The sequence below is a fragment of the Rhinolophus ferrumequinum genome, chromosome 18 (assembly GCF_004115265.2).
Source record: "Rhinolophus ferrumequinum isolate MPI-CBG mRhiFer1 chromosome 18, mRhiFer1_v1.p, whole genome shotgun sequence".
Taxonomy (NCBI): Eukaryota; Metazoa; Chordata; class Mammalia; order Chiroptera; family Rhinolophidae; genus Rhinolophus; species Rhinolophus ferrumequinum.
Genome location: NC_046301.1, coordinates 28,603,839 through 28,631,667, shown reverse-complemented (window position 1 = coordinate 28,631,667; position 27,829 = coordinate 28,603,839). Strand labels below are relative to the sequence as shown.

The 27,829-nt window shown below is 46.2% G+C and overlaps 1 protein-coding gene and 1 pseudogene across 2 annotated transcripts in view; both read right to left on the bottom strand.

Annotated features, from left to right (window-relative positions):
* PTK2B (protein tyrosine kinase 2 beta) overlaps positions 1–27,829 on the bottom strand; it is a 108,985-nt gene that overhangs the window by 69,636 nt on the left and 11,520 nt on the right. The gene's annotated exons all lie outside the window — the stretch shown is intronic.
* Positions 16,868–17,440, bottom strand: LOC117037604 (60S ribosomal protein L9-like; annotated as a pseudogene).

Here is a 27,829-nt window from a genome sequence, read left to right as displayed (position 1 = left end):
TCCGGCCAAGGATGGCAGGCCAAGGAGGAGGCCTAGTTGAGAAGCGGCTCAGGGGAGCCTGACTATTGTTTGGTCAAGGAGAGAGACCTTATCATTGGAAGGGAAGCAGAGGTCAGTAGTTTTGGGAAAGAGCTCTTGTCCTCCCTCATCTTCCTCAGAAAACACCAATATGAGCATCGTTGAAGAGAAAACCACAGGCCTAAAATGGCATCACTTTTGCTAAAAGCCTGTGCAAACACACATAGATTTAATACCTGATCTACTTGCAGTTTCAGCCTCTCCCAGAAACCCAATCTTCATCAACCAGTCTGGAATTTTCTGGTCAACACCAATGAGGTAACCTGTGACACAGGGCCTCTCTATCTCCTCATAGAAAGAAGAGGAGATAAAAACCCTTCCGTGCTCTTTTCCCCCAAAAGACATCCTGGCCCCCAAATAATCCTTTGTTTTCTTTTGTGACTAGCTTTCTTGCCCCATCCTTCCTCTATAAAAACTTTCAATTTTGTACAACCCCTCAGGAGCACCCATGTAGTTGCTAGAATGGATGCTGCCCAATTCATGAATCACTTAATAAAGCCAATTCAGTCTTCAAATTTTGTTCTTTAACACCCCAAAGCCAGGAGGGCCATTTGGCTCAGGCTTCAGCCGGTAAAGAGCCCTTGACCTCCCAGTGAGTCCATTCCTGAAATCACTACATGTGTGTATGAATTTAAAACTATTAATTGGTGAAAGTAAATATTTAAAATACATCAGGATATTTGTTGCCCTATTTTGATATATTTTTTTTTACTTTTTTAATCCAGAGAGCTTCCAAAAATGGAAGAGGCCCAGATCTCTCTAGAACTTTAGAGACCCCATTTTCAAGGACCTTCTACCTCCTCGAACCGAGGATTCAAACACCAGGTAAGCCAGAGGCAAACCTCCTCTTCACCTCACCTCTCCACCCAATGCTGTTTCTTAGGCTGCAGCTCACCATTCACCTCTGCACGGTACCCAACCCTACACCACCCTGCACCACCCACACATACAAACACCCCCTGACAAACTTGAGCTGGAGCCCTCAAGCTGGCTGGATCCTCTCCCAGCCTCTGTTCTACATGCTCAGATGTTTCCAATGGGACTTCCTGCCTGCCTCGCTGGGGGAGACAGGCTAGGTCAGAAGCAATTTGCATATTGCATATTGCAAAGGGGACCTTGCACAGGAACCCTGCTCAGGAATTGCCTCCCCAAGAGTGGAAGGTTAGGTAGTGTGAGAGAAATGCAGGCGGCCAGAAGTCTCTGCCATTCCCAGACGCCTGCTCTGATCCTGGCCTAGAACGGACTTCGCAGGAGTTTTGGCAGACCCTGATGGGGCCAGCCAAAAGATTTCCGAAACTTAATGAGGCAAAGGGGAGCCAACCACCAAGACACTGGGCACACAAATCTAGAAGCTGGATGTTGCCAGAGAGCCGGTGCTGTTTACATATGAAACCGACTAGGTTAGCATAAAAACCTATGCAGCTGGGAAGGGGGCTGGGTGGGAATTAGTCCAAAGCCTTGAAAGAAGTAGACAGCATCTTCTGAGGGAAGGTGATCTGTGCTAGCAGAACACCTGGGGGATGTCTCACTCCATTTGGACTGCTGTAACAAAATACCACACACTGGGAGGCTTACAAACAATAGAAATGTATTTCTCACAGTTCTGGAGGCTGGAAGTCAGAGATCAGGGTGATCGCCAGAGATCACCACCGTGGTCAGGTGAGGGCCCTCTTCCCGGTGACAGATTTCTCATTGTGTCCTCACATGGGAAGGGGAAAGGGAGCAATCTGGGGTCTCTTTTATAAGGGCACAGATCCCATTCATGAGGGCTCCACCCTCTTGACCTAATCACCTCCCACAGGCCCCACCTCCTAAAACTATTACGTTGGAGGTCAGGTTTCAACAGACGCATTTGTGGGGAGACACATTCAGATCACAGTAGGTGGTGAGATGACAGAGGTGGGAGGCGCTAAGGAGGTGTCTATCCTCAGGGAGATTGGACCAATTCTAGGGTCAGGAATGGCATCGAGTCCCCTGAGATTATCTAGAATGTGACTTGTGTCACCCCAAGACTCAAGTTCCTAGCCATGATTTGCCTCTTTTGGTTTTACATTTCCTGTCGATCACAGGAAGTGGAGTATCAGGTGGGTGATTGTTCTGTTTGAGAAAGAAGCTGAGATGCTTCCTTAGAACGTCTAGAATGTGACAGAGTAAAGAAGAGATGAGAGGGTGGTGCTAGGGCTGATGGCCAGAGGTCTCATATTTCTGGGGCAGTGTCGATAAGAAACACTATAAAAAAAATAAGGTTGAGTAACGGTGTTTGAAATCCTTCTCTCAGGACTCGTAAGTCTGCAGCCCCTCATTACCTTATCTCACATCTGGACCCTCTTGAGGGTCCTTTTGTGGTCTTTGACAGGAAGGTAATTTCCAACCACCAGCCCCAACAGTCCCCATCGGTGGGGGCACCTCCCTAGTTTTCAGATATGTGCCTCTTGCCTTCTAGGTGGAGGGACAGGTTTTCAGTAACAATAACTTGAAATTAATAGCCATATGTTGGGTATTTTTAATGTGCCAGTTACAAATACAAGTATCTCCTGCTTTTCGAAAGTTTAAGTTACATCACTGCTTTTACGAAAGACCTACATTAGTACCAGTTTCGCTAACGAAAAAAAAACCCAAAGAGGATGTTCACTTTTACGAAAAAAGGCAAAAAGTAAAAATAACATTGAGAGTTTGTTTTGCAGCAGCGGTCATAGGGGCAGCACGTACCCCAAGCAGCAAGAGTGGCCCTGCCAAGCTTTATAGAGGCTGTGTATTTATCATATTATTCCAGCTTTTACTTTGTGTTAGTGTTATTTTAGGTTTTATGTGTTCTTTGATATAATTTGATAGGTTACTTTTTGGGAACACTCAAAATATTTTCCATATAAATGAATGTAGTTGCTTTTTTGCTTTACGACATTTCGGTGTACGAACGGTTTCATAGGCATACTCTTAGATACCGAGCGAAGCCTGTATTAACTTAGTTCTTGAAACAAAGCAAAGAGGTTGGTGCTATTATTCTCCTGCCATGTTACATATGGGAAAACTGAGGCACTGACAGGTTAAAGTAACTCTTCCGATGTCACGGAGCTAGGAAATGGCAGATCTGTCTCTTATTTCCGTAACAAGGACACCACACCATCTCTGTAAGAAACATATGGGACTCGGTCCCACTGTGGAAGAAAGCAGCCAGAGCTTTGGAAGGTCCCTGTTCTTGCTAAAAAAAATTTTTTTCCCATAGAAAGCATGTGCTGCGTTGTGCCAAGGTTAAGTTATGTGTGCAGCCGCATTTCCAGGGACCCTTCTGCCCTTCCTCAGCCTGGGGCTGGGCTGCGGGGCTGTGATTAGTCCACTCAGCAAACATCACTGAGTCCCCACCGAATGCGCAGACAGGGGAAAGAGCACAGAGGAAGTAAAGTGTAATGCAGGAACTTACAACCAAGTTGGCAGACAGACGTTTCCATGGATTAATTCCACAAAGTGAAGTGCGGTAAGAGAGGTACAAATCCTATTATCCCCGGGGAACAACCAAAGAGAAAGGCACTAACTTCACCTGGTTGGAAAGGGCAGCCTTCGAGCTGGGCCTTCATAGATGGATAGGTTTGTAAACAAAGGAGGTGGGTGAGTAAGGTTGTCAGCAAAACTTAGAATGAATGTAGGCAAGGCAGCAGGAAAGTGAAAGCTTGCTAAGGATTCAAAGTACTAAGGCTTACGGAGGTGCATAAGCTATGCATAAGATCGATTTGCAAGGAAAGACCCCGGGGCCTCAATTTGGCAGCTGATGTATTGATCTAGGCAAGAAGAATTAGAGTCTCACCCAGGATGGGGGCGACAATAGGGATGGGTAAAGGGAGATTTCTAGAATCCACAGGAATCGGTAACTGGAAGAGGAGCTCGTGTTTTCTACAACCTTCTCCAGTCCGTGGAGCCATGGTGAGTCTATTCATCAAGTCAGAGGATGAGGTTGGGCTGGAAAGTTCTGGTTTGGACTGGAGCCATCCGTGGGTAGGGAGACAGTGGGAGGGTCAATCACGCTCGCTTAACAAGAACACAAGAACTCACGGGCCCAATTCTGTTTGGTTCCGGCGCCACTGAACACAGTGTTTCCCGTCTCTGTGCCCCCGTATGTCTGCCTACCTAAGGCTCCTTTTTGCAAAGCCCACTTCCAGTTCCATCTCTGTCATGAAGTTTTCCTTCCTGTCCCTCAATAAGATGAGCTCTCACTCCCTGTCAGGCACACCTTGCTTACTGGAAACATGCCAGGTTCACTCTTTTGGACCACAGCTTTCTCATAAGCTGGGACTAGTACCTTATACACCTCTTCCCCCAGTTGCATTTAGCACAGGACCTGAAACACATGGAGTAGGCCATCATTCACCCCGGAGTACGGAATTAAATGGCCCCCAGCCAGTCCCCTGGGGCAGCTGCATGGGGCCCTCTCCTTGCATGCCTGTGGCTGCCCCTTGCAACTCCTGGTGGAGGAGTTAACAGCATAAGTCTATCCCTTACTAGTTCTGTCCCAGATACTGTTCCAACTTTTCTGAGTCTTGGTTTTCCTTCTCTGTAAAATGGGATGATAATGCAACTGTTTTAGAGCTGCCATAGGATTCAACTCGAGGTTATATGTAGGATACATGGTCAATGTGTGGATTGGCACATAGGCACTTCTTGAACTTTGCCGGGAACAGGAGGGCAGGCTCCGGGTCTAATCTTAGTCCTGCAGTGGCCTGGGTATTTCCTTACTTCCTCATCTGCAGCATGAGGCAGAGTAATCTTGACCCACAGGACTGGGGGTGGGTGAGATGACCAGTAAGAATTCACAAAAACATGCAACAGAAACGCTGAGTGACTGTACCAGTTCCGCACGTGGCAGATCTTTCTGGGGCTTCCGCCAGCGCACACCAGCCTTAGACACAGGCCAGACCGTGTGCCTGGCTTGCTCAGGGGAGGAGGCCTGTGATGAGAAAGATAAGCTACAGAAGCATCGTGGAGTTGGAGGAAATTCTGGGTAGGGCTAGACCCAAATCAGAGACTCACAGAGGCTCAGAGAGGGAAGAGCTGTCAGAAATCGTGCAGTCCAAACTTCAGCCCAGTGCAGGAGTTCCCTCTAGGCCACCTGCTGCTTGAATTCTTCTAGTAATTACGAACTTACTACCTCAAAATTTTAGTAGCCTGTTCCATTGCTCTGAGCTCTAAAGATACGAAAGCTTCTTTTTATATTCAGCCCAAATATACTTTTCTATAACTTTGTGGGCCTGCCTTCTGGGCATACACAAAATAAAACACATCTCACTTCCACCTAACAACCTTTTGATATTAGAAGACAGCTCACCTGCTCCTCCAGGTTTTCTCCAGTCTAAACCTTCTTCAAGTCCTTCACAGTCTCACAAGATTCGATCTTCAGATCCTTCACCTTCCTATATGGATACTCCCAGCAAGCTCCTGCCCACGAGTTCAAGATGGGATCCTCAGAACTGGGCCCAAGATCACAGAAGTACCACAGCTGGATAGAAGGAGCTGGCCCTTCTCCTAGTCCCTACCCCAACAGGGAGAGTTTCCCAGGCCCAGTGAGATACCTGTACTTTTCCCCATTTTCCACCGGGAGGGGAGAAGAATGGCTGCTATCCTTGGAAGATCTGACTCAGGAGCCAATATTACAAGACTTCCCAGCTGACTTTAGCCGCCTGGGCATCGTGGGACTCCCTGGTCACAAAAAAGTGAAACAAGGCTGGCAGAGTAGATTTGACAATGGCAACACTTACTGAACCCCATTCTCACCCCGTGGTTTTAAATTGCACATGGGAATGGCTCTCTGCCTACATGCTGATTCTGTCATCCTGGCTGATAGAGAAGCACTAACAAGGGCAGCCGGTGATGGGTTTGCGTGGCTGGGTCCCTCCTGCCCAATCACAGGGCTTAACATCACCCCACTAGCCTCCTCAGTGAGGGCCCAGCTGCCACCAAGAGGCTTCTGGAAAGGCCAAAGGGTCCCAGGGAAGTGGGGGGAAAGTGAGGGGAAAGCAGAACAGTGCGGGGGGACAGTGGTGCCGCTGGGATCTGGGGTAGCGTGGGGCCTGGGGTGGGGTGGGCATGGGATCGGCAGCGGCAGAGAAAAGCATGAAACGGGCTGCCCCAGGCCCTTGCTTTTCCCAAACATCTCTCAGTAGAAATACGAAAACCTCCCACAGGTGATAAACTCACCCCAACAATAAATCCTTACCAGGAGCTGTTATGGGCTTGAGGGCCAACACTTTCCGCCCTTTTCAATCACCCTAGACCAGTCATGCGGGAGGGGGGGACACTGAAAGTCTGGGTCTCACCAGCATAAGGATATGACACATACCTGCCATGCTGAGAGGGAGCCTGCTGGGTGAGTCACTCCCAGGAAACGAAAAGGGGAGAACAGGTTGTCCCAGAAGAGGAAGGGGAAATAGAAGGAGAAACATGGTCCTGGGCGGTGCAGCCTTCTGTCACTGCCACAGGTGCTAACTTTTCAACTCTGTGGGCCTTGCCTCCAGGGTGACAGACTGAGTCAGCAAAAGGACAGGACGCTCAGGGCCAGACCTGGATTAGAACAGGCCTGCCAGGCAGCAGTCAGGAGTCTGTGTCCATAAAAGGAATTTCCAAAGGGAGACCAGGAACTCCCACTCTCCTGACCCAGGAAGGTTAGTAAACACCAAGTAAGAGCACACCCAGCTCCTAGGTTCATGGCATAGAGATTGCATTTTCTTGGCACGAGAAATGCATCTGGGCAGAGCTGGCTGCACAGGTGGATTTGAGGATGAGAAATGTTCCTGAGGGAGCATGTTGGATCATCGGGTTATCAGTAACGGGAAGTGGGGGTGGGAAGGTAGACAGGGAGGCTGCTCGAAAGCCCAGGGTATCTGGGTATAGAGAACGCATTGGGAACCCCGGAAATGCAAGGCAGCTGGGAGCTCAGCAGCACCCCATCTCCCCAGGGAGACCACCTTAGATACCAGAGATAGAAAGGTCCCTCTAGCTCCCTTAGTGTAGCCTTTTAATTTTACAAAGAAGAAGCCTGGTTCCCACTCACCCCTGATCCATGATCCCACCAGAAAGTCAGAGGAACAGATGGGTCGTGGTCTCCCAGCCCAGGGCTCTTTCTTTTCAGAAGGCAAACCTGGGCGGCCAGATGGCTCAATTGGTTACAGCGCGAGCTCTGAACAACAAGGTTGCCGGTTCGATTCCCACATGGGCCAGTGAGCTGTACCCTCCACAACTAGATTGAAGACAAGGAGCTGCCACTGAGCTTCCGGAGGGACGGCCGGATGGCTCAGTTGGTTTGAGTGCGAGCTCTCAACAACAAGGTTGCGGGTTCAATTCCCGCATGGGATGGTGGGCTGCGCCCCCCCACAACTAAGATTGAAAACGGCGACTGGATTTGGAGCTGAGCTGGCACATGGTTCCAGGGCAGTGGATGCTCCACAACTAGATTGGAGGACAACGACTTGGAGCTGATGGGGCCTGGAGAAACACATTGCCCCCGATATTCCAATACAAAAAAAAAAAGAAGCCAAACCTCCCCAACCTTCCCTTCATCAGCCCATTGGCCACTTGAGCGACCACAATGTTTGATTCAGAGAATAATTGAGGGTGCTTTTTCTTGGTTGTCATTTGGAAAGAGAAAAAAATCCCCAACTCCAGACCCAGAGGGCAAAAGAAGTACAGTTCTGGCTTTTTTTCCTGCATCCTACTAATCAAAATATACTACCAGGTGCAAAGTTCTGTAGACAACTGACATCCTGTTTTTGTTTGTTTGTTTGTTTTATTTGTTTGTTTCCAGCATAGATAGCATTATTTTGGGGGTAGTTCACAGTATTTTAGGGTGCTGTGCCAGGGGAAATCCTGCCCCTGCCACCTATCCCCACCGCTGTTGCGGTTCATCGCCCTGGGCTCCTGCTAGCTGGTTAGGGAGCAAGTTAGCATCCACATTAGACAGTACGCACACAGTGAAAGGGACGGACTGGTGGAGGGAAAGGCCCCGGTGAAAACCCTGGCCCTTGTTGCAACGAAAGCCTCCTTAGGCTGTCCTCTGGCTTCTGTGACATCTGGGCTTCTCCTTTCCTGACCACCGGCTGAGTCAGGCCCCACGTGGAGCATCCACTGCCCTGGAACCATGTGCCTTTCCTTAGCTGAATTTGCCAGAGTTACAAATTTACCTGTATTCCTTAGATGACTTCATTCAAGTCTGTCTCCCTCTGGTTGTTAAGTTCCGTGAGGGCAGGAACTCACGTGGATGGAGTCTCTTTACTCAGCCCTATAGCCCTTGAACCTAGTTGACTCAGTGACATTTGCTGACTGACAGAATGAAAGTGAGCTTCTGCCCGTGCGAGAATATGACAGTCATTGTGAAAGACTGACCTCATGTAGACCAGATCTACTCCACTCCAAATGTGTAGAAATGATGGATAAAATGTCACCAAAAAAAAAAAAAAAAAAAAAAGTTATTCATACCAAAGCCAGAAAAAGGAAATTCTCAGGTATCAAAAACAGTGGGGACTCATACCTGAGTGGTGAGTGGGAGCTGAAGCTATAGAGACCGCAGGAGCGGGGGTTGGGGGTTCATGTTCATGCAGGTTCGTCATTGGCTTCAGATCCTTTAGAGGTAGGGACTGAGTACAGGGAACATATATACAACCTCCCTGACTGTAAGACAGACACTAGAAACACTGCTCACCAGCCCGGAGGTGAGGAAACTTGATCTCTGCCTGGAGCCCAGTTAGAAAAAAAAGAAATTCAAAACAAAGCCTGTGCCATTCTACACATGTGCAATTGGAATTCTAACCTGAGTAATTAAAATCAAAAGAAATCCAGAAATGGTGACAAGGATACAGGCAGAGGAAAAAGCAAAACTCCTTAGGACGTTTCCACAATCAGAAATACATGGGAACCGCCAACCGTCACAGGCACAGATAGACAATTCAAAATTATAAATCAGGCAAACAACCAACATTGAGGGAGACTCAGCAGATACGATTCATAGATTAGAAAATCAAGAACTGGCGGTATTAATAATAGAATAATTGAAGACTATAAAATGTATATTTGAAATATATTTAATTTAATCAAATAAAAATATTTTAAACTATACCTAATTGAATTACATATATGTAAAATATATTTATCAAATATAAATATTTTTGAAATGTATTTAAGTAGAGGGGAAAAAAGGTAAGAGATGTTGAACACAATCCCAATAGCCAAACTGGGGAAGGGACATTGAAAAGTTGGTAACACTAAAACAAGAGTTGACAAATAGCTTAGAAGATGGAGGGAGAAAGATTCATGTCAAAGTGTCATAAAGTCCTTCCATCTTGGGGAGAAGGATGATGATATTGACTAATACGAGATTTTCAAGTAATGTGTTAAAAATGAGCAAAACTATTAAAATTATAACATTGTAATATATAAATTTTAAACCAAGAGGGTGAAAAAGGAGGAAATAAAGGAAACATAACTGACATAAGACAAGGTAATAAGATGGGAGAAAGCCAAAGATGAAGCATGGCAAATATAAAATAATACATAGAAATGTACTAAATATATTACAAGTTTTAATAAATTCAGAAAAGCTTAAATTGCCTGTTCAAGGACAAAGACCTTCAGACTCAATTAAAAATAAAATCTAGCTATATGTAGTTTACAAGAAACAAAATTAAAACATTAAGATCTAGAAAAGTTGAAAATAAGGGGATAGAAACATACAGAAGGTGCCAAAAAACGTATACACATTTTAAGAAAGGAAAAAACTATTAAAATTGTAATACTCAATATATATCAATAACAAAAGATGAATACAAGTCATGTGTATACATTTTTTGGCATCCCCGGTATAAACCAGACAATTACTAAGTGAAAGAAAGTTGATACAGATACATAAAATAACAAACAAGCCAGATTTGAAGAAAAACGTTAAAAATAGGATTATGAGGAAGAGTGATTTTAAGAAGAAAAATTCACTACGAAGATACAATAATAAACACACCAAAATAGTGAACAAAAATTAACAGAAATTCAAAAAGAATGTTTTCCTGCCCAACTTCATTGGCCAGAGCTCTGCAGAAGTGTGCAGACAACCTGGTGTTCAACTCAACTGAACCTACGATACCGAGCTTTGTCCCTGGGCGGCCCTGGTAGAATTCAGCTGATGATAAGCTATCTATACAGAAAGGGAGCGAAGAGAGGATAGTGAGGACCAATGCAAAAAACTGAACACCTGCCATAGTTGAAGACGCTGTGCTCAGCACTTCAGCACCATCTCAGGTAACCTCACAGAAATCCAAAGAGGTTGGATTTACAGAGAAGAAACCAAAATTCAGAAATATTAAGTGACTTTTAAGAGGCCACAAGACTGTTGAGCAATAGAGCTTAAATTCAGATCATCTCATATAATCTCCCTGAGGCCAGGGACCATGTTCACCCTGCATCATCAGTGAGTACAACTAAGCCTAGTACTTGATAGATACCCGCTGTTCTGGACTGCATGTTTGTATCCCCCTCTCCCCCCAATTTATATGTTAAATTCTAACCCCCAAGGGGACGATATTAGGACTTGAAATCTTTGGGAGGTGATTAGGTCAAGGTAGAGGCCTCAAGAATGGGATGAATGCCTTTATAAAAGAGACCCCAAAGAGCTCCCTTACCCCCGCTTCGACCAGGTGAGGTCACAGCAAAAAAAACAAAAACAAAAACAACTGTCTATGAACCAGACACCGAATCTGCCAGCGCCTTGATCTTGGACTTCCCAGTCTCCAGAACTGTTGTTTAAGCACCCAGTCTGCGGTATTTCTGTTTTAGCAACCTGAACAAAGACACCTGCTGAAGAAATGAATGAATTCAGATAATACTCCAAGCCTGTGCTTTTTCCATGATGCCAGAGAACCTATTACCTTTTAATCTTAGCTATCTGTATCTTCACTCCATCCAAATCTCCCCTCCCACAAAGGCTTCTCCTCCCTCTAGTCTGTTTACAGGCCATTTCTGGTCCCTCATCCAGAGTTGGTAAAGGAGAGAGAAGAAAGCCAGGCTCGCACCTGTCCAGGGGCTCGCAAACACAACACAGCCAGTCTCCTTACAGGCGGGCAGTTGGGAAATGATGCTCTTGATAGTTGTTGAGGGAAAGGTCAGGTACAAGGTGGCCCAATGCACTGGAGATTTGGGAGGAAATCCTCTGCCGTCTGTTGCTGGCATCACCTCCCTATCCTACGTGGCCATGAGCAGATGTCTAGAAGTGCTGGGGGAACCCTGAGGTAGTTAAACACTAAATGAAATGGACCTGGAACTATTTGAGCGGCGAGAAACTTCGTGGGGACAGAAGAAGTGTCATCAGGAAGAGGAATTTAGCTATTTTTTTTAACTTTTTATTTTGAAATAATTATATACTCAGAGGAAATTGCAAAAACAGCACCCAGAGTCTTGTGTACCCTGACCCATCTTCCCCTAACTAATGGAGACATTTTGTAGTATAATATGAAAACCAGGAAACTGACATTGGTATAAATTGTGATGAGACAACAGACTTAATTCCGTTTTCACCATTTTTTACATGGATTCATGGATTCGTGTGTGTGTGTGTGTGTGTGTGTGTGTGTGTGTAGTTCTATGCAATCTTATCCCATCTATACATCCCAGGTGTAGATGGTTGTGTAACTACTCCACAATCAAGATACAGAACTGTTCCATCACCATGAAAGAAATCTCTTGTGTTACCTCTTTATAGTCATACCTTGCCTCCCCACCTCTGCAACTAGTCATGAGCCACATTACTGAGTCAAGGACGGACCCCTAAGATTATAGTGGAGCTGAAAAATTCCCATCACCTAGGGACATGATAGCCCTCGGCACATCATAGCGCGATGTGTTACTCACGTGTTTGTGGTAAGGCTGGTGTAAACGAACCTGCACTACCAGTCATAAAAGTACATCACATACACTTATATCCAGTGTATACTACTTGACAATGATAATTAATGACTGTATTACTGTTTTACGTGTTTATACACTTTTTATTATTTCAGAGTGTACTCTTTCTACTTATTAAAAAAATTTGCTGTAAAATATGCTGGGTTACATCGGCAGCAGCCTCATACATCTGGTGTTTGCATCTCTCTATCGCATCATTTTCTCTTGTGCTTGATGTAATCTTGTGATGTTTTGTATAGTAACATGCTGTACAGGCTTGTAGCCTAGGAGAAACAGGCTATGCTGTATGGCCTAGGTGTGTAGTGGGCTGCATCTTCCAGGTTTGTTTGAATTCTGTGATTTTTGTACAACAAGATGTCCTAACAACGATTTCTCAAAGCATATCCCCATCATTAAGTGACGCATGACTATATTAATTTGTCCTCTATCTCTGTAGTTTTCTTTTTTAAAGAATGTTACATAAGTGGAATCATACACTATGAAACCTTTTGAGATTGACTTTTTAGTCACGACACAGAATGCCCTTGAGATCTATCTAGGTGATTGCATGTATCAATGGTCCATTCCTTTTTATTGCTAATATTTCATGGCTTTGGCTATACAGTCACCCATTGCAGGACATCTGGATTATTTCCAGTTTTTTACTGTAGCTCTTTAACGAGAGGGCAGTTAGCCCTGCTTCAGGCTGCAGAGCGGTGGGAATTCCTGGTGCGTAGCCAGGTTCTATCTTCATTTTCAGTTATCATGTATGCACAGCATGAGGAAAGGCCAGCACTCCATGAACTGGCTTTTCAGTTGTGGCTCATTCCTACTGATCCTTCAAGTTTTCAGTGGAATGTCAGCTTTTTTGAGAAGTTTTTTGTGTTGATAACCATCTCCCTGGCCAGCCTTCTGCAGCACCCATAATCCCGTGTGTCGTTTGCCTCTGTAACCCTGGCTCAGAACCCAACATGCTCCACTAGTATTTGTTGAATCCGTATATTGACAGCAATGCTGTCATCATGGTCATTTTCTAATGCAGGCCGTCCCCTGTGATTACAACACATTCTAGAAGCAACATATTAAAGGGGGATGGTCATCGTCCAGTGGGTCATGTTTACTTACTTGAACAATAATAAAGTTGTGAACAATAATAGTTGTGACTAATAAAGATAAGACCACCAGTAGGGCCCCCAGGTAGTTCCAAGGTTCTGCGACTGTAGATAATGCTATAATGAACATCTTAATATATAAGTACATTTCTGCATATCTGATTTCTTCATTGGGAGAGAGTCCGAGAAGTAGAATGACTGAGTTGGAAGCGTAAATTCTTATATCTCTTAGTACATATGGCCAAGTTTCTTTTCCAGGAAGGTAACTGTGTTAGTTTCCAACTGTTGCAGTAAAAAATGACCACAAACTTCATGGCTTACAACAACACAAATTGGTCTTAGAGTTTGGGAAGTCAGAAGCCCCAAAATTAAGGTGCCAGCAGGGCTGTGTTCTTTCTGGAGCCTCTAGGGGAGAATCCTTTCCCTTGTCGTTTTCAACTTCTAGAAACTGTGTGCATTTCTTGGCTCATGGTCCCTTCCTCCAGCTTCAAAGCCAGCAGAGTAGCATCTTCAACTCTTTCTCTTTCTCTATGACTTTTGCTTCTGTTGTCACATTTCCTCACCTTCTCTGACTTGGACCCTCTTATCTCACTCTTATAAAGACACTTGTGATAACAGTAGGCCCACCCAGATAATCCAGGATAATCTCTCCATCTCAATCCTTAATTTAATCACATCTGCAAAGTCTCTTTTGCCATGTAAATGAACATATTCACAGGTTTTCGGATTAGGACATGGACATCTTTGGGAGGTCATTATTATGTACCCACCAGTATTAAAGCATGAAGACTCCTTTTGATTAAGGGCAAAGTATAGTCCAAAGAATTAGGGACTTTGCTTATTCATACTCAGATTCTATCTATTCTATCTATTCTATCTATCTATTCTATCTATTCAGAGGTCAACATGTACCATTAGGCCACACTGGGCCCTTCCTATCCCAGGAGAAGAAAGGAGAACTGGGGAGAAAAATTCTCCAGCAGATTGGCAAGCAAGGGGCACTGCAACCAAGATGTCCTGGTAAACAATAGTACCTTCTTAGACAGGGCATGCCATCGCCCAAACTAAATGTGACTCACCAGCTTGATGCGGTGGCCTCATTTCCTTTAACTTGGGCATCTGATACAACAGCCTGCAATATTAATAGCAACGTCGATGGATAGCTGACAGCACATTTGTGCTAGAGATCTTCTGTGCCTCATTCCTAGTGGGTGCTAAATAAATATTTTTGGAATTAAATCCCTTTTAATCCTGAGCCTAGATTGGCAGTCCCGTGAGCATTCACTTCTCTGCCTCTCCATCTCCTTGAGGTGACTATGGTCTCAGCTGGCTTAGGGGAAGGAGATCCCACGCTTCTTATTCAATCCTTTTTTGTTGTTCTTGTTATAGAAAATGCTGGGACATTTTACCATTCCCTTGAGTTTAAAATAAAGTACCTCCAAATAAATTGAAGCTCCTATCTTGACTCTTCCAGCCAAAACAAGTTCCCACGTGTAGGCTGGCCCAGATGACCTATCGTCTGTACACATAAAGTACACATAATGTTCTTGCTCTAACAAGCATTTACAAGAGCAGAGGTGATTGGGAGGCTTTCCTGTCATTTTCCATTGTGCACAGACACACATTTTGACTTTTACTTGGCCTTCTGGGTATTGTGCATATGCTGGAGACGACAAATTCTATAGATGAGTAGGTGGGTGAAAAAAGCACTTTGGCAGTTTGTCAAGATAACTATACAGCACTTTAAAAAAAAATGGGGTGGTAGAGTGACGCCATCCACATTAACGGGTGCTTTGAAAGCTGGGAAGGGTCAGGGATCACAGCGCTCAGATGAGCAGAAGAGAGCTTGGTCAGCGCGGGAGAGAAGAGGCAGCATGACCAGTGGGGCCCCGGAACGTGGCCCCTGAGTTGTGCACGGGCAGAGCAGAAGGCTGCTGTCAGCTCCGTGACCAGCGGAAGTGGGGACCAAAGAACAGACTGAGTCATATTTATTGAAGAGACCATAGAACAAAAGCTGTAGACAGGAGCCTGTGCGGTGGGTGGGGGAGGGGGGCATTCACACTGTTTTGACTACCCCGTTAGCAGTGTTCCTCTTTCCTCAAGTGATGGGCGACGTGGGATGTGGGTTCAGATAACCCACCACAGTTCCCATTTTCACGTTATCCTTCAGCGGGTGGTTTTAACCCTGTAGAACCAGGTGTGTGTTGAAAGATTTGCTTACAACTGACATTTTACTTTTCACCTACCCTGTAGAATAAGCCTATGTTTTTAGTCAAAGGAAAACGTGTATGAAATTATCCTGGAAGTTATAAAATGCTGATAATTTAAAGCTAAGCTTTCAATGGTGAAGACTAATTGGTGGCATGATTATACTCTTATTGTAAAAGATTTTTGTGGAAGCCCAGTTCTAGTCTCAGGGAGACCCTCTGCCGTCCGTTGCCCCCCGACAAGCAGAGGAATGAAAGTCAACAGATTTGGGGGCTAGGCAACGTCTGCCTCTACATGACTACAGGACCTTAGGCAAGTCACTTTCCCGTTTCCTTATTTTTGTGTTTTTATTGGAAAAGTAAAAGAAAATGACATTTCCCTAATTCCAAATTGGCCACTGTTAACATGTTGGCGACTGCTTTCTTATTTGTGAATACAGGTATTGGACTGGGTGATTGCCAATGTCCCTTCCAGTTTAATATTCTTTGATTCTGTGACTAATTATCCCATGGGTCCAGTCATAACATCGATCATATCTGTCTCTTCACTGCTGCCCCACCAAGTTCCTATATTTTTAAAAAGTTAGCAGTAATATGTTTAGCCATTGACACTTGTATTATATCCGACCTCTTGCAGCCTTATTAGAAAACAGGAGTTCCCAACTTTTCAGCAGAAGGCTCTGTTCGTCTTTCCCCTGAAGTCCTGGGATTAGAGGGTGGGGCAGTCAAGTCCCTGAGTGAAGTTGCACCTCTCTCCCCAAAGGGCTTGGAAATAGCTCTTCTAAGCCGAGTCAGAGCTTTGAGAGTTTCTGGTATCACCCATCTTTCCTGTTGGGATCCTCTTTATAAGGAGACTGTATCATTGCCTGGGGGAAGTTTCACTGAAAAGAATGCAAATATCTCTGGAATGTTTGTTCATCCTTGGCCAGACTCCCAATCTTCAAGATTTCAATTAACATCCAAATTCTATTTGTTGGTCTCACTTTTATTTAGTTTACTGTAGATTACCGATGTTACATACTTCAATATGTCTTGCTTCAAGTATCCTCCATTTGCAAGTTCAGCTCTTTTCCAGGCCACGACTAAACACATAACCAAGCAAGGGCCTGTGACATAAACTTCACACAGCTACACCCACGAGCACTTCCCTGGTACCTCTATCACACTGGGAGCATGTTCTGACTCATTTGTTTTCCTTATCGAAAGGACAGCGCTATATGCATTCCCAAGATGGAACTAGAAGAAACCTCTAGAACATTTCTCGGCTGAGGTTTTGACTAGGTGAAAAACCAGCCATCTTGGTCATGGTGCCCAATGGGTTCTGTCCATTGAGGCCTTGGGAAGGCAAGTGACTGTCATCTCTCAGTGTGCTACAATTTGAGGACTAAAAGGGGCTTGAGACATATTGGAATCTAACCCCTTCACTTTACAAGGTGGGGATGGAACCATATTTGTCCAAGAGAACTCTTTTTTTTTTTTTAAATACACAACTTTTATTGCATCTTCAAAAATACCACAAATAAATCTGAGGACTCACTTAGCACATCTGTGCTGGACACTTAGATCTTATTCATCAGGCTGCTGAACTGTTCCTTTTTCAGAAACATAGATACCATCCAGAAATTTTCTGATACCCTTATTTTTAACTGTTGTGGCTTGTTGAATCAAAGCAGCTGACTTTGATACAAGTTCAATATTGTTTCCTTCAAGAATTAACTCTTTTTTCTGGGCTTGAGATAACACTGAACAAGCAACACCTGACCTCATCCAAACCCTGTGGATATATTTTTCACCCAAGAAATTTCGGATTTCAACAAGAGAACTGTTCTGAAGAACGACACTGACGGGGAAGGGAGCACACACAGACCTCATCTTCTAACGGATGTCCAGGTAACACCCTTACCATGTTCTGTGCATGACGACAGAGAGTGCGAACAATAGCCAGTTCCTGTCTGTTTCCCCACCATTTGTCAACCCGCAGCCTCTTTTCCTTTCGAAGGAGACTGAGTTCTACAGTGATGTGATTAAAGTCTCCCCACAGGGTGCCTCCGGGGCCCTTCCCAATAAGTGTGGTCCCTTCAGAGTGACATCCACATTTTCTGGAATGTCCACTGTCTGACTGTCAAGTATGGTCTTCATCCTTACAGTAGGTGCGGCAAAGGGCCAAGAGAACTCTTATCTCTAAACTTGTAAAACACCTTGACCTGTGTCAAGAATACTGACAAATATTATCTCCTTTGAGCTTTACAGCAACTCTGTGTACTAAATAAGTTGGGTGTTCTTAGCTCCATTTTACAGGTGAACAAAGGGACTGTAGGGAAGTCCGAGTACTGAGTGGTCGACCTCCAGCTGACCCTCTGGCTCCCAGTCCAACATCCTTACCACACATGGCACTGCCTCTGGAGAAGCTAATCGGAAGACAGGTGTTTGCTTGAGGAAGAGCAGGTTCCAAAGGAAGAATAAAGAGGTAGAGATGGAAGGAGAGGAAAGGAATAGTTAAGAATTCTCCAACCGTGTGCTATGTATTCTACTGTATTCTTCTTTCTATTTGTTAGTTCATATAATTGTCATAATAGTCCAGTGAGGCAACCATTCCAATCCCCTTGGGAAACAAAGGCTTAGAGAAGTTACAGAAACTTGACCTAAATCACGTAGTCAAGACAAAAAATAAAAAGGGTCTGGAACTGGATATATACAGATAGATAGATAGATAGATAGATAGATAGATAGATAGATAGATAGATATAGATATAGATACATCTTCAGACTCCAGACTCTCGAGCCTTCTCTACTGTTTCATGCTACCCAACACCTAAGAATTCCAAGTCACAGTGATCCAACAGAGAGCAGGATGTGAGCCTCAGCCCACTGTGTGGCACCTGGTCCCGTGGTCTGAGGCTGGGATGTCAGGATAGTAAAGATCAGAGACGGGGTAGGGACAGGGATGACCTGAGAAGCTGGGGGCTGTCCAGCAGCAGGGAGGAGCATCTTAAATGGCAGAGGAACTGGGGACCGGAAGAACAGAGGGCTGCAGGGAGTGAAGGTGGGGTGGGGGTGCGGGGGGGCGGCAAGGCAGTGCCAGAGCATTGGAGAACCACCTCCAAATGGAAGAGACTGCAAGGAATGCAGTGGCTTTGGGGGGATGCAGGCTTGGTGCAGGGCAGGGCTGCGTGGGAGCAGAGAGGATTCTGCAAGGTGTCCTTCTGCAATGACAGGCATCCTGAGAACAAGTGCAAGCAGAGAGATCCGGCCCTTCAAGAACCACCTACCCAGCCGCCCCCACAAAGATATTACCCATGCCAAGTAAAAGCAAAGCGGCAACCAATGTGGGCCCCCGGATGATGAGCCAGTATCTCTGGAGCATAATGCTGGCCACCTCTGACTGTTTACCTTCCTCTAGCTGCAGAGAGAAGCCAGGGAACTGTTTGTATTGTCTGCTGTGTTCCATGGACAGTGCTGGGAGGTGTGATCACACTTCCCTTACTGGTTGCTAAGCAACAGCATTAAGACGATGTGCAAGGCTGAAATTCTAGGAGGGGTGTGTGTGTGTGTGTGTGTGTGTGTGTGTGTGTGTGTGTGTGAGTGTGTGCATGCTGGGGAGGAACTGCAGAGTGGAGTGGAAAGAAAAATGTGTTGATTTTGCTTTGATTGAGGGATGTTGGCAAGTGAAGTTTAGGAAAGCCCTGTCTTTCTTAGGAAACATGGATTGCAATGCCGCTGAATTGTGGGGAACAACATGAGAAATGTTTGAGTGTTCATGACATAGAAAGAGGACCAAATTCTGTTTAAAACTGCTCCCCAAGAACAGTATGTCAGAGTAGACAGGCTTCAGGCATCTGATTTCACTAGTTTTCAAGTTCTGGGGTATTTCAAATTTATTTCCTCCATATGCTACTCAGCTCTCATTTCATGTAGAGATCATGTTATCTGAATTAGAAGGAAAAGCACCTTTGGTTTGTGAAACTGGAGGCCATGTTGCTAGGGTGGAATGCTGTTGAATCCAGCAGAACGGGCTGGTTCAAGAGGAAGGGAATTCTCCATGTCTGTGGGTATCTAAACCAACTGGACAACCACTTGCCATAGAGCTTCTTGGAAGAGTGGCCTTGAAAGAGAAGTAGGGCAAGAGGCAGCAGGAACAAAGGCAGGAGAGATGAAAATAGAGAGGATGCTCTGAGAAGACAAGGCAAAACCAGCTTAACTAGATGAAGGTGAGGTAGAATATTACGGGTGGAATCGTGTCCCCTCCAAAATTCCTATGTTGAAATCCTAACTCCCAGCATCACAGAAAGTGACTGTATTTAGTGAAAGGGACTTTAATGAGGTAATGAAGGTACAATAAGGTTACTAGGGTGGGCTCTAATCCAATATGACTGATGTCTCTATACAAAGAGGAAATTAGGAAAAGGACATGAAAAGGGAAGACCAGGTGAGGACCCAGGGTGAAGATGGACATGTACAAGCCAAGGAGAGAGGCCGCAGAAGAAACCAACCTTGAAGACACCTTAACTGTGGACTTCCAGCCTCTAGAACTGTGAGGAAATAGATGTCTGTTGTCTAAGCCTCCCTGTTGGTGGTATTTATTGTGGCAGCTCAAGCTGACTCATACACAAGAATGATGAGAAGCAAGGCTAGGAGACTGGACCAGAGACAAACTGCAGAGCAGTCCTGGGATCATGAAAGCCAGGCCGAGGAATTCGAATTTAAAGGGATTTGTAGAAGAGTTTTACTGAGTAAGTTTAATTAGCAGAATATTTTAAAATAAAAGGGCTGTTTGGAGAGGGGAAAGACAAGATCCCACAGTGACAAAGAGGCTAGAAATCACTAGCTGAGAGGTCTTGTTTTTATGGACTGTTTATCTACTGCTGACCATGACATTTTAAGATGGTGACAAAATTACTTAGACAGAATTGGAGAGCCAGAAAGGCAGGGCATCTGAAAACCTTGTCATGAATGGAAGGGGCGAGGGTCCGCTTTTTATGGTAAGCCTTGATCAGAGAATAATGGGGTGGGGGGTCCCTATCTTTGAGGCCTGTCATATTGAGAAACAGTCATTCTTCTGGGCTGTTGCAGAGGGCAATTCTAGCACCAACAGGTGCCTTCTAGAGAGTTCAGCTCCGTGAGACAAAGAACCTGCTAGCAATAAGAATTTCCCAACAATAATTAGTTTTCTGGAGAGACATTTTCCCCAGGTTTTCAAGGGAAAGAAGACTGTTCTCCATGAGATGGAGTTTAGACGAGATGACTTTGCAGTCCACCCACTCCTTCCCCAAATAATTCTTGTTCGATGGAGGCATTTCTTGTCCTCTGGGATGCTCCACTTTTCTGTAACCAAAGGAAACTCTCCATCACTTTCTACATTACTCGCAGCAACATGGTGAGCAGAAACCAAACAGTTCTATGAGAGGAGAGTAAAAATAAGGATCCATAGAACCCCTTTCGTGAGCTCTTTCTTTCTCATCCACAAACGGGAAATGGAAATTCCAAGAGGGCCAATTATCTGTAATGCATACCCTGGTCTTGAGTGACCAGATTTATAGTTGAATCAGGTTCTCCCTACCTTCAGAATCACAGTGAACGGATTTTTAAAAGATACGTGGAGAATTTATCGCATGCCAGACCCTGCCTAAGCTACTAGATAGGGCTGAGTGTGGATTTCAAAACACGTAAGATGGTCTTACAGGGCTCACTGAGAGTCTGAGGGAGGAGGTGCCCGTTGTCACCCAAGGCCAGGTACTGGGAAAGCAGCAGGAAGAGCAGGGCCACTTATCCTGACTACAGGCAAGAGGAGATCATGGAAGCCCCACAGAGGTGGTGCAGTCGAAAGCTGAGGAGGATTTCCAAGGGTGAAGAAGAATGAGGAGTAAGAAGCAATGAGGATCATTTGGGTAGAAGCAGCAGCCCTTCTGGCAAAGGTGGGAGACGTGAGTACAACTTTGGGAAAGAGGAGTGTGGCACACCTTAAGGACCGTGTGCCAGACAGACCAGTCACTTTGTACCTAGTGGTAGGAGCCTCTCCTGCTTCTCAAAGTTCCCCTTCACAGCCCGGAGCCCTCACTGTGACCTCCAAGGTCATGATCCCCTGGTCTCGTCCACGGCAGCTGTGTATGTCTTTTATCCTGACTCACCTTCCTGTATGTGTCAATGCTCTCATAGGTTTCATTTGTTTTTTATGCCTGAATCAACCATATGTAATACAACTTGACTACTTCTCCTCAACTGTTTTGATCAGTTAAAAAGTAGCCTGGCCAGAACATCAGATCTGAAGTCTGGGGAAAGCAACTGCTTCCTGTCACGAGCAGTGAAAACTCCAGCCCTGGCTCAGTTTGCCTTTGCTGGGGAATGGGTGCGTGTTCCTACAGACCTTGCTCTCCAAACCACTAAAGCCTCCGGCAGAGAGCACTGCTTCATCCCCCATTGGTCGCAGCTCCCCACCTTTACCTTGTGGCTAACCACGCAGGCTCACTCAGAGGTCAACATGGGCAGTCCTCCCCCAAGGACGTAGCATCTTTGTTTAAACACATGTAAAAGATGATGAGGTTTCTATTCCCTTAGGAGAGGGTCAGCAGAATTTCTCCAGGAAGAAAACTGTATTTGCTTAGAAATATGCCTATTGTGGACTGAGTGGTTGGTTGTATCCCCCCCAAATTCATATGTTGAAATCCTCACCCCCAAGGTGAGGGTATTAGGAGGTGGGGTGTTTGGGAGGTGATGAGATCCTGAGAGTAAAGCACTCATGAATAGGATCAGTGACTTTATAACAGAGACCTAGAGACCTCCCTTGCCCCTTCTACCCTGTGAAGACACAGCAAAAAGAAGACTGTCTATGAACCAGGAAGCAGGTTCCTACCAGACACAGAATTTGCAAAAGCCTTGATCTTGGATTTCCCAGCCTCCAGAACCGTGAGAAATAAATGTCTGTTGTTTGTAAGCTACCCAGGCCATGGTACTTTGTTATAGCAGCCCAAACGGACTGTAGCCCACTGTAGTTACACAAAGCCCAGGGAGCCTGGGCAGGTATAATTTGTTCATTGCTTTGGAAAAGGAAAGGAAGGGGGGGGGGAGGAGAGCAGAGAAAGAGCCAAATGCTGCAGAATCCGATCCTCTCCTAACACTTCCTCCTACCTCCAATTCTTCAGTAAGACCCACAAAATCAAACGTTTGGTGTGGTTGGACTTCTTGGGGTAATTGGTCAACGGGCTGAGTTCTGTGCCTGGGAGTGATGTGACTGAACAAGACCTGACAGCACAGAGGTGGCCAGAGCACAAGGAAATGGGTCTTGAATTGGCAGAGATCCTGGCGCAGGACCTTGGGCTGCCATAGGCTGTGGAGCTGGGGTGTCTGCCAAATGTAACAGACACGGGGAAGGGGTCCCAGGTGACATTTCATTACACATACTTCTGTCTTCTAATAGTGTATGCTTTTGATAGAAACAATTGCTAAATGTGCTGAGTACTTACGTGCAAGGCACTCATGCTAAATGCTTTATACACATCAATATGTTATCTCTTTTTAATCTGTGCACTATCTCTTTAAGGAAAGTGCTACATTTACCAACGTTACCACCTTACCACCCCGTTTGGCTGGTGGGAAAGCTGAGGATTAGAGGGGTTAAGAATGTGCTTGAGGCCACATCTCCGGGAAGTAAGGAGCCACACCTTGAGTTTGAGGGCTTGCTCCTAACCATTATGAACACTGCCTGCTGATGGATTGGAAGTTGTTTGTGTGAAAGCGGATGTTCCTCTGCCTCCAGAGGGAGGCTGGATTGCTCCATACTTAAAGGAGCAGTAATATCAGGCCCAAGCTTGTGCTGGGAGGGGAGGAATCGGGTCAGGGGAGGATTTGGAGTGGGAGATGGCACACAAAGAAGTCAGCCAACGAGCTTGCCATTTTCCTGAAAAGTGAAAGATGGGGTCACGAACTGAGTCAAGGAATCCTTTCTCCAACCTTAAGGCACTATTTTCCTTCCTTTAGCCGGGAGACTCAGTGGACCAGGAAAAAAAAAAGAAAGGCCAGAAGACAGGGGACAAGGTTCATGAATAAGGTAGAGGTTGGTGAAGATAAGCTATGACCTGTACAAGGCACGTTCTCTGGGTCTTCCCAGGGAGACCTTGTCATTAAACAGTTGTAAGGAGATAGCAAAAGGCAGTCGTTCCGAGAGATGTAACTGGGTCACTCAGGTTTCTGTGATTTGTGTGGATCCTCAGCTCAGGGGCCACCATCCGCCCAGGGAACCTCAGTGGCTTCATTTGAGAGGAATCAGGTAAAACAGCAAGAACTAAAAGACAGCTTTGGGGGATAGGAACCACGTCTGGAAGTTCTTCAAGTGTTGAAGAGGGCAGAGTAGGTGGGGGCTTGGTTATCTGTTGACCAAGAACTGGAAGGGGTGGACCGAGAAGAAGTACAAGAAGAAGCAGAAAAAGAGAAGGATCCATCACGAAATGAGATTCCTGAGGCTGACTTGGATGCCAAAGGCAGCACATTTTTGCCCGAGGAAAACATTCTTAACACGGCTCTGGGGGTGGTAGTTCCCTAAGTGATACAGATTAGTAATCACATGATTGCCGAGGCTGCTGCACCGTTGACAAGTCTGGCACCCAGCCATGTCATGTCATGGCCCGTGTTCAGCAGAAGCCTTCTCTTCTCCACCTCTCCAGCCTTTGTGAATACATTTCAAGAACTAGGGGCCAGGAAGGGCCAAGGTAAACAGGTCTCGATTTGTTTTGCTTGTTTTACAGACCTTCACGGTGATTGGCAGTCGCTGAGAGAACACCTCCTACAATGGCCACTGCGGGCTGACACAAGCACCATGGCTGTGACCTCCCAGATGCGTAGTCTAATGGGGAGAAACAATGCTGTGGACTGAATGTGTGCGTGTCCCCAAATCCATATGTTGAAGCCCTAAGCCCCACTGTGACCGTGTCTGGAGATGAGGCCTTTGTGAGATCCTAAGGGTGGGCCCCGCTCTGATAGATTTAGTGCCCTTATGAGGACAGGAAGAGCACACCAAGGAAAGGCCGTGAGAAGACACGGCAAGAAGGACGACATCTACAAGCCAGGAAGAGGACCTTCACCGAACACTGACCCTGTTGGCACCCTCATCTCAGATTTCCAGCCTCCAGAACTGTGAGAAAGTCACAGTGTGTTGTGTAAGCCACACAGTCTATGGGATTTTGTTACGGCAGCCCGTGCTGACTGAGACAGAGGGCATGCATATAATCAAAGATGAAATAAGGCAGAAGGAAAGTCTTATCGGAGTCAGGAAGAAGGCTGAGGGAACAGAGGGGATGGTGAGATGAAGCCAGACGGAGGGTACTGGGGGAAGGGGCATGCAGAGGTGGCATTAGGGTTAGGGCCTAATGGGGTCTGCGAGGTGGGAATGTAGGAAGCACGGGACAGGCAGTCCTGACTGAGAGAGGACCCTGGGCAAAGGCCAGAAGCTGGGGAAAGTCCACCATGCTCTCAGGGGGCCTCAAGCGGATGAAAGGTGGGGCTTGATGGCAGAGCCCATGGAGACGTGGTAGGTCTTTCGACCAGGGTGGGCATTAAAACCATGTTTGGAGTGTTAAGAAGAAAACAAAGCAAAACCAAAAAGGGAAGACATGACTGCCTGGGTCTAACTGTAGATGGGGGATTCTAACACACACCCCTGAAGAACAGAACTGGCTCTACACCAGCGGTTCCTGGGTCAGCAGCATTCGCATCATCGGCAAAGCCATCAGAAATGCAGATTCTTGGGACCCAGCCAAGATGGGATGCAGCAGAAACCTTGGAGTGGGAGTGGGTAATCTGTGCTTTCAAAAGTCCTCTCGGCGATTCTGATGGCACTGACCTTCGAGAAGCTCTACCTTGCCCTACACTGGAGGGTCTGAGTTGCTTCCCCTCAGAATGTTCTCCAAAGTATATTCATCCAGGGATCAGGAAGTCCTCTGCCCGTGTGTCTCTTTTGGCAGCAAATGACATTTTGTGTATCTTGTGTTCATTTGAATCCCTGTGATGCCCCTGATTTCCACAGGTGTAGAGACCATATCTAAATTAGAACTTTCCCCCTCAGATCTTTTCCCTAACACCTCCTCAAATCTGAACAAATGTTTACTGAGTATAAATTTCACATCCTGATATTTGCTGGAATATAATTGGGAGACAAAAGGGCACAAAACAAGATCCTTGCCTTCCACCATTCCATTTAGCAAGACATGTACTTGTGAAAAATAATTTTATCTCAAGACAACATGTGCCTGGCATCAATGGCTGGTATAGCCGAGAGTTCTGGGAGGAAGGGTGCTGGGAAGGTGGACAGTGAGTTTCTGTCTCATGCCCAGTCTCTTTCCCTCCACCAGAGCCTTCTAGGCCTGAATAGCCTATATGCTCCATAATTCCTGGGGAATACCCTGTTCCTACTGTTGGGGCGAATATAGGGGCCTGTCTGGCCCCTTGCTTTCCAGGTAGGTGTCCTCTTCACAGATTCCCCATTCCTGCAGACAGGGCACCATCTCACCCTGTGCATTTGCCCACAGGAGGCAGGTTGGTTCTTGCTCATCGGGCTAAGCCTCACTCTGTTCTCTCTGCCCCACTATCCACCGCACACACATGTACAGGGGAAAGAAAGCAGGAAGTGGACTCTTCCTCAGGGCCAGGCCTGTGGGCCAGCCTTCGCCACCACCCTCTCTGGCCAGTCAGCAGTGTGGAGAGCTGTGACACCCAAGCCGACAGCAGGAACTCCTGGCCATTGGCACAGCCCTCCGGCAGCCCTTGGCCACACCCCAGAAATGACTGACTAGGTTTCTGAGCCAAGCCTTCTCTGTGCTTGGCACAAGAGCTGCTCTGACCTGGGGTCAGAGTCCTCTTTTCCAAAACAAAAACCTGACTCTCTGTCCTGCTTTAAAAGTCCTACTAGCTCTATATCCTCTATATATGTTATCTTATATATCCTGCGGCTTCATATTGTTAATAGAATAACATCCAGTGCCAGGCGACCATAATAAAGGGCTTCTTTGCATCCGTCCAGCTTTATTCTCACCTCTATCCTGCTGGATTCAGCCTCCCTGAGCTGTCCACACTCTTTGGTGCCTTCTTACCTTTAAATATGCTGTGCTCTCTACCTGGAAGAGCAACTCACTATCCTTTCTCTGCTGGTGTACTTCTATCCATTCTTCAAATCCCTTTCCAGCACCACCTCACTTGTAAAGCCTTTTAGCCGCACCCCACACCTTGGTAAAGTGGGTAGTTCTGGCCTTAGTGCCTCTGGCATTTGACCATCCTTTAGCAGCACATCTGGTGTTACCGTGACTGCTTGCTCGCCCTGCTCTGTCCCCTTGAGGATGGTTTCTTGTTCACGTTTGTGTCCCAGCGCCTAGCACAGTGCCTGGCCCCTAGTAAACTAGGTGCTACGTAATGTGGAGCTGGGCCTCAGATTCACCATGTCAGAGCCACTGATCCCACAGCCTCAGAGAAGGAAACGGGACTTCGAGGAGGAAAACTATAGACTCTCCTTCCTTGCAGAGGTTTGAAAACCAAGGGAAACACCCACCTGGGGGGACAGCTTAGACTCAGTCCTGTCATGACCCAGAAGGAAGGACTAGCTGTCACTGTCACTGGGATCCTGTCTAGGAATGGACTAAAGTGCTACGGACCCGGATGCTTGCCTGATATCCGCAGACCTGAACGTCTCACTTTCTTGACAGACCACCGTGGGTAAAGGAAGGAGCCCAGGCCATGTCCACAAGCCCCTTCCCCATCCCCTGCTCCCTGACCCCAACTCCAACCACACACACTCCAGAGTAAAGGTCGCAGGAGCCTGTCCTTCTGTAGCTGCTATGAAGGTCTTCGTAAGAGCAATATTGTCTGTCACTCCTTCTCCAGGATCTGTGCCTTTACAAGCCACCTCCACAGCTCATGTTTCTGTCACGTCTTCATGTGTCTGGCCACAGCTTCCATTCGTGTCCCTTTGCCCGCTATTCTTTCTCTTTGCTTTTCTCTCTCTGACCCAAACTCCAGAGTCCTATTCTCTAGCTCGTATGGGGCTTCTTAAGAGAAGAGCGGAGGGGAAGAAGGGCAGCGGTAGTCTCTCTCTGTGGAATTCGCTGGTGAATCACCAGTGAGTGTGGTTTGTGAGATGGATGCGACTGTCCCACCCCAGAGAAGGGAGAAGGAAAGGCAGCTAACACCAGGCCACGCAGGAGGCCGCAGCAACCCCAAAGCCCTCGCGCAGGTGGGAAGGGCTGCAGTGAACTCGGGGCCTGAACCAGGCAAACCCTAAGGGAATCCTGATATCATAGCATATCCCTAACAGTAGGTCCTACTCCAGCAACTATTACCCGGAATCAACGTCACGTTATCAAATGCTGCAGTCACGTTAGCTGATCTTTGGGCTCCTCAGCTACCTCCAGAAAACTCAGGTAGATTCAGGTTCTCCCATTTTAAAGAAAGATGATACAGATACACCAGACAACAGAAAATACAGTGTCTTGTTTTCAACGTGTCACTGCAAACCTGTTTTTTAAACAATTTTATATACGATTCTATATATTT